The sequence below is a fragment of the Berghia stephanieae genome, chromosome 3 (assembly GCF_034508935.2).
Source record: "Berghia stephanieae isolate SIO BIC M18660-M18661 chromosome 3, UCSD_Bste_1.3, whole genome shotgun sequence".
NCBI lineage: Eukaryota > Metazoa > Mollusca > Gastropoda > Nudibranchia > Aeolidiidae > Berghia > Berghia stephanieae.
The window spans coordinates 47,104,194-47,116,693 of NC_088362.1; the positions used below are offsets into that span (position 1 = coordinate 47,104,194).

Below are 12,500 nucleotides of genomic sequence, written 5' to 3' on the forward strand. Positions count from 1 at the left end.
TCTGTTCGAAAAAAATTATAATATCGCCCAACAGGCGTCATGTCCCGTCCTACATGTTAAGTGTTGCTGTTGACCAGGGACCACTTGAGCACATTTAGTGGATATTGCGCTATATAAAAGATCAATTTTAATTTTTTTTTTTTTAATCTGGAAATGTATGATAATTCAGGAAGTCTCGGGCTGATTCTCAGTAGAAGCATGCTTATTTTTCAACTCTCGTATCTGCTTAACGATTTATCTGGTATTTTATGACACTCGCCTTCTGATCGGAAGGTTCAGGGTTTGAGTCCGGCTCTGAGCTTCGCATAGTTGACAAGTGCTTGGAAAAGGCTCTTTACTCATAATATTATTCTCTCATTGTATTCAGGTTATTAAAACGAGTACCTAGCCGTTAACAGCGTTGTCCCTGTCGGAAAAGAAATATTATAACACGCGTCATGTCTTGTCCTACATGTTAAGTGTTGCTGTTAGCTAGGGACCCCTTGTAAAGCGCTTTGAGCACTTTTAGTGGACATTGCTCTATATAAACGCTGAAATTGTTGTAAACTATAACTAAAATTAAATTTAATGACTAAAGTTCCCTTTATTCATTCATCCCATAGGGGAAATATGGGGCGAAAAAAAATGGTCTACTGGTTAAGGCATTTCACTGTGACCCGGAAGGTCCCGGGTTCGAGTCCCGCTTCAGGCCCTTTCGTTTGTTTCTTTGGGCAAGAATACTAATCCCCAATTCGCTCCCTTGGACAACATGGGTGATTCCTGTTGAAATTAGACATCTTGTTTGATGAATGTTCTATATTTCACGTGGTACACGACGATACCTTATGATGTCGTGGTGGAAGGGCATAATTTTTAATAGGGGAAATATGTCTTTTGGTTCTAATCCAAGGGAAGACTGGACAAATCCAGGCGTCAGCCGCAATGAAGCGCCGTAAACTGAGCTAGGGCGAGGAGACTTGCTCAAGGCCACACAACGCAGCGGGTAATCGAAATCTATACCTTTCGTGTACGAAGCAAAGACCGTACCACTGAGCCACGCTGCTTTTTGGTTGGGCATTTTTTATTTGCACATTTAAACCATTTCATTTTTTTTTTTTTTTCTTGTAGCTGTACCAGTACCTACTCTTAACTTATTTCCCCAGTGATTCAAAGGGATTGATGAATTTTTGAAACCACGACCGCTAAGTTGAATTACCGTTAGTAATCATCAATACCGGAGGTTCGTTTGATTGTTCAGTAAACATTGTTGATGGTATGTAGTTCAGTCAATTACTCATCAATCATCCAGAACCACCCCTTTATTTGAACTTTATTTGAATAAAGAGTTAGATACATAAATCTGAAATGTTTATGTATTGTATCAAATTTTGCACCCGCACATCACTCGTTAACTCAAATACCATTTCATAATTTGTGAGAATATTTTTATTTTAATGTGTTGTAAGCGTTCCTTTTTTAACGATCTCTTGATCTTAATAACTACATTAGTATATACATTATATAATTATTGTTATCTTTCTTCTTCTTCTTCTTCTCCTTCTTCTTCTTCTTCTTCTTCTTCTCCTTCTTCTTCTTCTTCTTCTTCTTCTTCTTCTTCTTCTTCTTCTTCTTCTTCTTCTTCTTCTTCTTCTTCTTCTTCTTCTTCTTCTTCTTCTTCTTCTTCTTCTTCTTCTTCTTCACCTTTTTTATTATCACCGTCATCATCATCATCATCATCATCATCATCATCATCATCATCATCATCATCATCATCATCATCGTCGTCGTCGTCGTCATCATCGTCATCATCATCGTCATAATCATCATCATGACCATCGTCATCATCATCATTATTATTATTATTATTATTATTATTATTATTATTATTATTATTATTATTTTTTTATTATTATTTATTTTTTTTATGATTATTATTATTATTATTATTATTATTATTATTATTATTATTATTATTATTATTGTTATTAGTATCATCATCATCATCATCATAATTCAAGAGAATTCAATCTAAAGAATGTTTCATATTATTGTGCTTATGTCTATATTTTTCAGGTTGCTAAGCATTCAGCCAGAATCTCCTTCACGTCGTGGTGTGTTCTTTGCTTCATCAGATTTTGAAGGGTTCCTGGAATTCAGTAGGACACTCAAGGAGCTGTTATAACATGATTTTACAGTTTGGCGCTTGGATGACTTCCTGACCATCTATTGATTATTATGCGGCATGCCGGGGTTCCTGATAGCTCAATTGGTAAAGCACTCACTTCACTCCAACTGGGACCAAGATTGATCCCGGAGAAATCGAGATTTTATCTCTGACTTCCCCCCCCCCCCCCCCCTTGTCTACCTAGCAGTTTTTGGGTGGGTAGGTCTGTTAGATCTGGCTGAAAGTACTTAGTGACTGACTAGCGTAATAACCATAGCAAGCATTTCCTGTTTCATGCTGTAGAAACTGGGTTAAATTTCCGGCTACATGGACACAATGGTTCTGTAGGAAGAATACGTGATATACGGGACTTTAAAAGTGTCACCAGTTAGACTCAGATTGGCAAAATAATAAGTAATACATAGGTTCTATAATAATGGCACTAATCCTGTATTGATTGACTTTGTCAAAAGCTTTCACCTAATCATAGCAATATATATATATATATATAATATATATATATATATATATATATATTATAATGTGTATGTGTGTATGTGTATATGTGTGTGACCATTCGCCTTATAATGGTATTATCTCGGGCTGATCAGAATGCTTAAAATTGAATTTTTGAGCATCAGTTATAAAATAATCGTCTATATTTAAGTCATTTTTCAGTCTTGATTCTTAGATACAATGCAAATAAATTGAATTTTATACCTCCGAGAGAGAGAGAGAGAGAGAGAGAGAGAGAGAGAGAGAGAGAGAGAGAAAGAGAGAGAGAGAGAGAGAGAGAGAGAGAGAAATAAAAAATAGATAATTAGAGAGTTATAAAATATTTCAAGTATAATTATATTCAACTTCTACCATATTATTGTCTCGAGTGTTCGCTCTCATAAGGAAGTGAAAGACTTTCACTTCATGATGAGAGCGAATACTCGAAACAAATTGTAGAAGTTGATCATAATTATGCTTAAAAAGTTGAGCACTATTCTTTCATGTTTTTTTTTTTTTTTTAAATATATATATAATTTAATTAGAGAGTTGATTATATATATATATATATATATATATATATATATATATATACAGACAGACAGACAGACAGACAGATAGATAGATAGATAGATAGATAGAAGATAGATAGATAGATAGATAGATAGTAGATAGATAGTAGATAGTAGATAGTAGATAGATAGATAGATAGATAGATAGATAGATAGATAGATAGATAGATAGATAGATAGATAGATAGATAGATAAATAAATGAATAAATTGATAGATCCAGAGATAGAAATGCAGACGAATAGAGATATAAAAAGATAAATTTATAGAGTAGAACTTAGAACTACATTCTTTTCCATTGAATTAATGAGTGATTGACCTCCCCTTGTACCGATCTGCCCGTGACAATGACACTTGTCAAAGTCCTCCACCCCATCCAACACAAGTATTCACTCAGGAGCCCGTTGATGTAAAACCTATCACTTATTACTGTCTGTTACGTATTCGATAATAACCCAATTAGAGGGGATGTCTTTGTCACATTTTAAAAGAATTTAAAAGAAATTATTGTTATCATTCTTCTTCTTCTTCTTCTTCTTCTACTTCTTCTTCTTCTTCTTCTTCCTCTTCTTCTTCTTCTCCTTTTTATTATCACCGTCATCATCATCATCATCATCATCATCATCATCATCATCATCATCATCATCATCATCATCATCATCATCATCATCATCATCATCATCATCATCATCATCATCATCAGCATCATCATCATAATCATACCGATAAGGCAGTGTATTTAATATAGTTGTTAAAGAAATATACGATTTATATCGAGTATTCCGCACCCTTCGCAAAGTCCTTGGTTTAAGAGTTTTTATTTTACCTAGATAGGGGTTATTTAAATTGTTCAAGATTTGAAGTACGAGTTTTCTGGCCAAATAAATGTGTAAGTGCGGCTATGTGGTCTTGTGGTATGACACTCGCTTTCGGACCGGAAGATCCTGGATTCGAGCCTCTCTCGGCGCATACTTGAGTCCTTGGAAAAGACTATTAACTCACATTCTCTTACCGTACTCAGGTGTAAAATGAGTACCTTGCCGTCAACAGCGTTGTCTCTGTCCGAAAAAAAATTGTAATATCGCCCAACAGGCGTCATGTTTCGTCCTACATGTTAAGTGTTGCTGTTGGCCAGGGACCCCCTGTAAAGCGCTTTGAGCACGTTTAGTGGATATTGCGCTATATAAAAAAACAGCTCACAGCTCAAGTACCTGTCTTTCCAGGCAGGGATGGGCACGGCAGTTAACTAGTGAACAAATTCGTATCGTAGGTGGCTAGGAATCAGTGTAAAATACGGTGGCTGTATCGTTAAAAAAACTGTGATAAAAATAAATAAAAAATAAAATTCCCTTTATTCATCCCCATGGCGGAATTTGTCTTTAGGGTCTATTCCAAAGGAAGACTGGAATAACCCAGACATCAGTCGCAGTGCAGCGCCGCAGAGTGAGCTAGGGCGAGGTGACTTGCTCGAGGACACAAAGCGCCGCGGTTGATCGAACTCGGTACCTTTTGGTTACGAAGTAAAGACCGTACCACTGAGCCACGCTGTTCCACGGTGTTCCCTAATATCAGTAAGGAATCAAATAGCTCATCCCTTTATTGAAGACAATAACTAAAGATTGGGGTTATCCCCAAAGATAAAAAGTTTTACTTTCTTCATTGTTTTCAGATTAAATTTTATATGAAAAATACCAAGAGATCGATGAAAAACGAGGTCAAATAATTAATATAAGACAAACTCGGCAGATTGGATATATAATTTAAACAATAACAACAACAACAACAATAATAATAATAATAATAATAATAATAATAATAATAATAATAATATGATGATGATGATGATGATGATGATGATGATGATGATGATGATGATATGATGATGAATAATGATAATAATAATAATGATAATAATAATAAATAATAATAATAATAATAATAATAATATATAATAATAATAATAATAATATAATAATAATAATAATAATAATAATAATAATAATAATAATAATTTAAAAAAGTGCGTTTTACAATAAACAATCTCTTTCTCACTCTCTCTCTCTCTCTCTCTCTCTCTCTCTCTCTCTCTCTCTCTCTCTCTCTCTCTCTCGCACACACACACACACACACACACACACACACACACACAAACACGCCCGGGCACATTCAATTAAGAAAGAGGGGTATCATAATCATATTATTAATTATAAAATTCCCCATGGACCAATCCAGTCTTAAGATGTTTCCTAAATCTTTCAGGACGAGGAGAAGATTTTGTTTTTAAGCTAAAAGAATTCCACAGGGTTGGAGCTACAGAGTTGAAATCTTTTAGATGAAAAGTATTGATGCAGTTTGTTCCTGTCAGTAAGAGATTTTGATGATCTTAAAACACAATGAGGATTACAGACAGCAGATACTGTTCGTTAAGGATTAACTATCACTCAAGGGGCTCATCGGCGCCGAAGCACTTCGCCATTCTTTCTTTTTTTTTTTTTTTGATTGCTAAATATGATATGCTTTTTTTATTTTAAAATTATTTTTTTTCTGGTCAATTTTTGTTTTTGTCCCATGCTTGTGTCTTCCTTTTGTAAAGAAAATCATTGTAAAGAAAATCAATGGAAAAATACGTGTCTGCGGGAGAAATTGTATCTATTATTTTAATTTGTGTCTTATGAAATCACAAAAATTTAGGCTTCTTCATACGCTGAAAGGTTAGAGACGTCTGGGTTTCATTGCGTCCCAGGGGTAATAAAATAGAGGGTATAATAGACGATAGGTATGATACGATTAGAATCTTGTAATATTTGAAGTATAAATACCTATTCAAATATTTTAAAAATGGTGTTGCCAATATTTCTGTTGTTATTCTCTATCCCACATTACTCTTCTCTTTAAACTCCTCCTCCTCCTCCCGCTCATCTTCTTCGTCCACCTCTCCATCCTCCACTTTCTTCCTCTTCATATACAGTTGAGCTGATCAGTCCCTTTATTGTTGAAAGCATTTGTCAAACACTGCCCAACTCGATTCACTCTACGTATTTTTAGAAACAGCCTGCAAATTCTTTTTTAGAAACTAAAGAAGGAACGAAATTAACGTCACTCAGTTCTTTGTAATTGTTTTTAGACATCCATTTTAATGATTAAGTCTCACTAAATTATATAAATCAGACTATAAACGTTAAGGGTTACTCATAGTTTTGTGTGTTGGTACGTTATATCCAGTTGGCAGATGTTGTGAGTATTTTACCTAAACGCACATCATAAATTATATTATTATATTATACCAAGGTATTGTTGCGTGTTGGCCACCAATAATTCTGTTTGTTTTGACACCGTCACTAGTGTACGGTTTACCATAATATAGTTATTGATGGATTTTGTCATGGTGCCAGTGCAAAAAGCGTGTCCAATGAAAGTGTCGGTCTACTGGGCAGGGATGGTCGGAAATGAACGATGCATTGTCATGTGGGGGTCACTGAGCAAGGTGTCCGGAAATGCTCCACAACATGAGGTGACTGCATTAACCACACATTCTGGTCCTTTGTTGGGCCCAATACAGGGAAAACTTTCTACAGAACAGGATACATGTAAATATTATTTTATGGGAGATTCTATGGTTTCCGCGTGAGTACATAACGCATAGAATCAAACACTTTATGAATACAACAAGCCTCAACACTGGGATACACCAGTCCCGTGCGGAGACGTCTTTGTAATAGGATTCAATAGGCTGACATCACGTCCGCCCAGCAACGAGCAGCTTGGTTTTAAACAAAGAAAATCTGTACATTTTATTCGTCAAGCTGGCTAGAACTTTTTCACGTCATGTCATCAGGGTGTCATAACATGATCTGATTAATAATGTTTTTCTCCTCTGGATACACTTCACTTTGTGCTCGTCGGAGAAGTATTTCATAAGGACGTCAGACAGTTTAGAGCCAGTTACCAAGTTGCTATGTGTCATTACGAGGGAAGTGACGTCACGACTATTGAACCCTATTCTTCTTTGTCCACTAATCAAGGGACTGAATTTGGTAGATAATGCATTCACTCAATATGGCATGATGTATCCAAATCCGGTTACTATATGCTTTCTAACGGCATTATATTTAACATTTACGTAATTTCAGGAAGAATCAAAAATCATAATTAACACGAATTACCGATTCTAATTTTGTTTGACATTTGTTTCGAACATTCCAATATCATATTCCACTCGCTGAGTCATTACTTGAATAGTAACCAAAATAGAAATATTGGAAAGGCTTCGAAAGCACAGTCTATAAATTGAATTATTCATTTCTGAAAATGGAACACTGCCAATAAAAATCCCATTAAACTGTTTTGGAAATATAGAGAAAAAAACGCAAAAGATATTAAAATTTCATCTTTGGTTCTTGCTATCATTTCGTTTTGTTTTGTTGTTGTTGTTTTTTTGGTTTTTTTTTTTTTGGGGGGGGGGGGTCACTTTCTTTTGTCATTTTCTCATACTTTCTTAATTCCTTCTTCATTTTCCTCCACGGCCACCGCTTTCTCATCTTTTTCTAGCGCCTCCCCCTACTCCTCCCAATATCCTCCTCCTCCACCACCAACACAACCACCACCTCCTCCTCGTACTCATTCTCTTTCTCCACCACCACAGTCACCGTCACCTCCTACTCCTCCCTCTTCTCCGCCACCGCCACCACCGCATCCTCCTCCTCCTCCTCCTCCTTGTCCTTGTAAGAAGCGGTCAAATAATCCAATTTGGTAGAAGATTCGACTCACGTGGTAACAAGACGGGATCCATGTTAAATCAGGTTTATTCTCTATCCTAATCCCCTCTCACTACTCACCCAGCAGGGATTGCGTGTTAGGTCTACAGTAAGAGTTGTCAGACAATTGTCAGACAATATCACGAAATAGATAGACATATTCTTAGGAGTAAAACAAACTTTTGCTTAACACGACGGAAATCTGGACAAAATTCTAACTTCGAAGGATCTGTGGTCCCTGAGGTCTAAGGACTACCTTAATCTGCTATAAAAGGAACGAAATACTCTTCTACTGTCGTAACGTCACTTCCCTGGTAATGACGCATGGTAACTTAGTAACTGGCTCTAAACTATCGGAACAGTGGCGGACGCCCTTATGAAATATTTCTCCGACGAGCATAAAAGCGTATCCAGAGGGAAAAAAACCCATTATAAATCTGATCATGTTTTGACTTTTACACATTCTGATCACAAGACATATGCAAAGTTCTAGCCAGCATGAAGAATAAAAAGTACAGATTTTCTTTGTTTAGAACCACGGTGGCCGCCGTTGCTGGGCGACGTGACATCAGACTATTGATTCCAATTGACAACACTCAGCTCTTTGTTATTGTTTTTATCCAGCCAGTTTTATGAGTAGTTCTCATTAAATTTTATCAATCAGACTATAGATGGAACGAAATTGATCTCACTCATCTCTTTGTTATTGTTTTAGCCAGTAGTTCTCACTATGATATAGTATAAATGAGACTCTAAACGTTAGAGGTTACACGTAGTTTCGTGTATTGGTACGTTGTATAGATAGTATGCGCTTGGCTAAAGCGCTCACAACATTGCCATCCGGAAGTATAACGAACCAACACACAAAACCTTGTGTAACCATGACCATTTATAGTCAGGTTAATAGAGTTTAGTGAGAACTCATAAAAGCGGATGGCAAAAAAAAAAAATAATAATAATTAAAAAACAATAACAAAGACCTGAGTGACGTCAACTACGAACTATCTATCTATTCGGCTGGAGCATGCTACGAGTAGTTTGGCTAAACGCTCAGCATCAGAAAGAAGAAGAAGAAGAAAAAATCAAAGACGCGACCTTTGTCACGGAGTCAGGTAGGGAAACCTCGTTAGGTAACGTCAAACTTGTTTGGTAATCGAAACTGTTATGTAACACACCTTATTGCATGTCGTGTTCTGATTGGCCAAGACCATGCGGACATAGAGTATGCAGCTGGAAACAGACAAACACGTTTTCAATTTTGGTCAGAAGATTTTTGCTTCAAGAATCAAAAGGTCAAGATGATCTAACACGTGTAAAATTACTATAGATAGATAGAACGAAATTGACGTCACTCAATCCTTTGTTTTTGTTTTTAAGCCAGCCATTTTAATGAGTAGTTCTCACTAAATGTATTAACTCACTCAATCCTAGAGATTTTTGCTACTTTTCAAAATAGGGGGGGGGGGAGGATGTATTAAAAATGAACATGTACATAGACAGATATTTTTATTCAACTATCATTAACACGCAAAAATTAAAAACATTAACTCTGATACTAAGCCTATAACTTGACTCGGAAAAATGTAATAAATAGGCATGGGGTAAAAGTAACCCCGGGTATACGAACGGATATAGTCGGTGTTAGGGTTGAGTGAGTTAATCAGACTATAAACGTTAAGGTTACAAATAGTTTTATGGGTTGGTAAGTTATATCCGGCTGGCGGAATGTTGTGAACTATTTGGATAAGCGCACAGCATCAATTTAAAAATGACTCTAAACTCCCCGTTTCTAAACTTATACTAACTTATTACGTTTGGTGTTGTGATCTGGGACTCGCTTTCGGATCAGAACATGAGTTCGAGTCTCTCTCTCTCTCTCTCTCTCTCTCTCTCTCTCTCTCTCTCTCTCTCTCTCTCTCTCTCTCTGAGCGGCGCATAATTGAGTCCACGGAGTAGGCTCTTTACTGACATTCTCTCATCGTACTCAGGTGTACAACGAGTACCATCAACAGTGTTGTCTCTGTCGTAAAAAACCCAGGCGTCAAATCTCGTCCTACATAGGACGTGTTGCTCTTGAATATGGACCCCTTGTAAGCGCCTTGAACACGTTTAACAGATATTGCGCTAGGTATATGCTCAATAGTAAAGGGATCTCGTTAAAGAACGATTAGATCTCAGAATCTTGGACAATTTGAGGATTATCTTGATTTAAGAAACAAGCCACCCCCTCCCCCAACACCACCACCAATAAAAAAATCCCAACAAAAACAAATATAGCAGAAAATCCACTGAAAAGGGTCCCTCAGGTCATTAGGACGAGACATGACGCTTATAAGGGGCTTACCGGCCAGATACTCTTTTTACACCCGAATCAGGTGAGAGAATATGAATATAGATAGTATGCGCTTGGCGGAGAAGCTCACAATATTGCCATCCGGAAGTATAACGGACCAACACACAAAACTGTATGTAACCTTGAACGTTTATAGTATGGTTAATACAGTTTAGTGAGAAAAGCTCATGAACGCGGATAGAAAAAAAACAATAACAAAGACCAGAGTGACGTCATTTTCGTTCTATCTATAGAGATTTTCCAAGCACCCAACTATGTGCGCCAAAGCGTAGCCATCGTTATGTTATAGCCTGACACTGAAATCCAAAAGGACTGGCAGTTTGACGTCATTATTTGGTTTTTGCACCGTCTAGTGAGTTGTCGTTAGTAGAGCTCATGGAAACAAGTTATTTCATTGGTTGAACTATTGAATACAACTCACGATTTGTTTTCTTTTGTGGCAAAAGACTGGCATTTTGACGTCATTTCTTGGTCAGTATCAGGCCATAACTTTACGAAGGCCACGGCCAAAGGCGGGACTCGGAAGGCAAACGCCATGCCATAACGCCGCAAATTATGGCATTGATACTCTTTAAAAAAAAACAAAAAACAAGAAAAGTGAGCATTTGTGTAAGCAATATCCACTAAACGTGCTCAAACGCTTTACAAGGAGTCCCTAGCCAACAGCAACACTTAACATATAGGGCGAGACAAGACGCCTGACAGGGTTTTTATCCGACATAGACAACGCTGTTAACGAGCAGGTACTAATTTTACACATGAGTACGATGAGAGAATATATGCAAATAGCCTTTTCCAAGGACACAGCTATGCTATGCTCATAGCTGACTCGAACCCAGGACCTTCCAATCCGAAGGTATGTGTCATCACAGGACCACATAGCCGCGCGAAGGTAAACATATTTTGACCAAAAAAAAAGAGAGCGTTTAGAGAGTGATAGTAATCTTGTAGCATAATCAACATGGCATCACACGATGATGATCAAAGAAATTAACAAAGAACCCAATACTGTCGTGTTGAATGCCACCCGCCTCTAATCTAATCATGTATCCTGGTCACGTGATAAAATAGGTGAAATGTCAAAGAACCGGGACTACGCTTTTGAAGTCTTTTCGTTTTTATTTCTTCCGTTTGTCATTTTATTACTTATTCATTTAGCGTCCTGATTACGAGCTTCTGGGTTTCAAACAAATATCACAGAAAATGTAGTTTTGTAATCTGCTGAAGTAAATTTTCGTTCTCTAGAATTTTCGAGATTTTTATAGGTTTTGAGATTTTAAAAATGATATTTTTTTCCTTTATGAATCCTTTATGTGAAATGTGTCTATCACAGTGGTTTACCAGCGGATCACTTAGTTGAGATGCTAGGTCAAGAGGTCACTACTCTCCTTCTCTTTACCTGCGCTCTGGCATGGCACGTGCCTGCAGTCAGTGAAGCGAGTAGTCTAATTGGTCTGATAAATAATGGCATAGCCAAGCCACAATTATCTTAAATGTAAATCTATATCGCTCATGTTATAGATTGAAATCCTCCTCACACAGTGGACTAAATATCATAGATATCATCGGTATATTTCTTTCTCAGGAACACAGCAAAGTAGACTCACATTTTCACTACATTTATCGTTTAAATCAAATATTTCTGGAATTCCTACAACAACAATCAGACGTTACAGTTTATTATTATTCACACTAGTACATAGTACAAACTGTCTACTTTCTGTTGCACTAATGTTAATTCAGTTCAACAAATATGTAACAAGTGTAGGGGCGGGGTATCAAATTTCACTGGGAATATCTAGCAGACTATGAGATGTCTAGGCTACCCGAATTTGGACCAGTTACACAATGTAAACAATGTCATAATCATTTCCTGGACTCCCTACTGACCATGGAACACTTTACTACACTGATTCTACAGTTTTGTCATTAAACATTCCCACGAATATGGTAAAGGAGTGAAGAAGTCATACTTATTGTAGTACAGGAACGTATATGTATATATATATATATTATATATATCACAGTGGTTTACCAGCGGATCACTTAGTTGAGATGCTAGGTCAAGAGGTCACTACTCTCCTTCTCTTTACCTGCACTCTGGTATGGCACGTGCCTGCAGTCAGTGAAGCGAGTGTAGTCTAATTGGTCTGATAAATAATGGCATAGCCAAGTGACAACTAT

The 12,500-nt window shown here is 36.9% G+C and overlaps 1 protein-coding gene across 1 annotated transcript in view; it reads right to left on the bottom strand.

The window, feature by feature from the left end:
- The window catches only part of LOC144967869 (uncharacterized), a 129,259-nt gene that overhangs the window by 54,721 nt on the left and 62,038 nt on the right, over window positions 1-12,500 (bottom strand). The window lies entirely within an intron of this gene.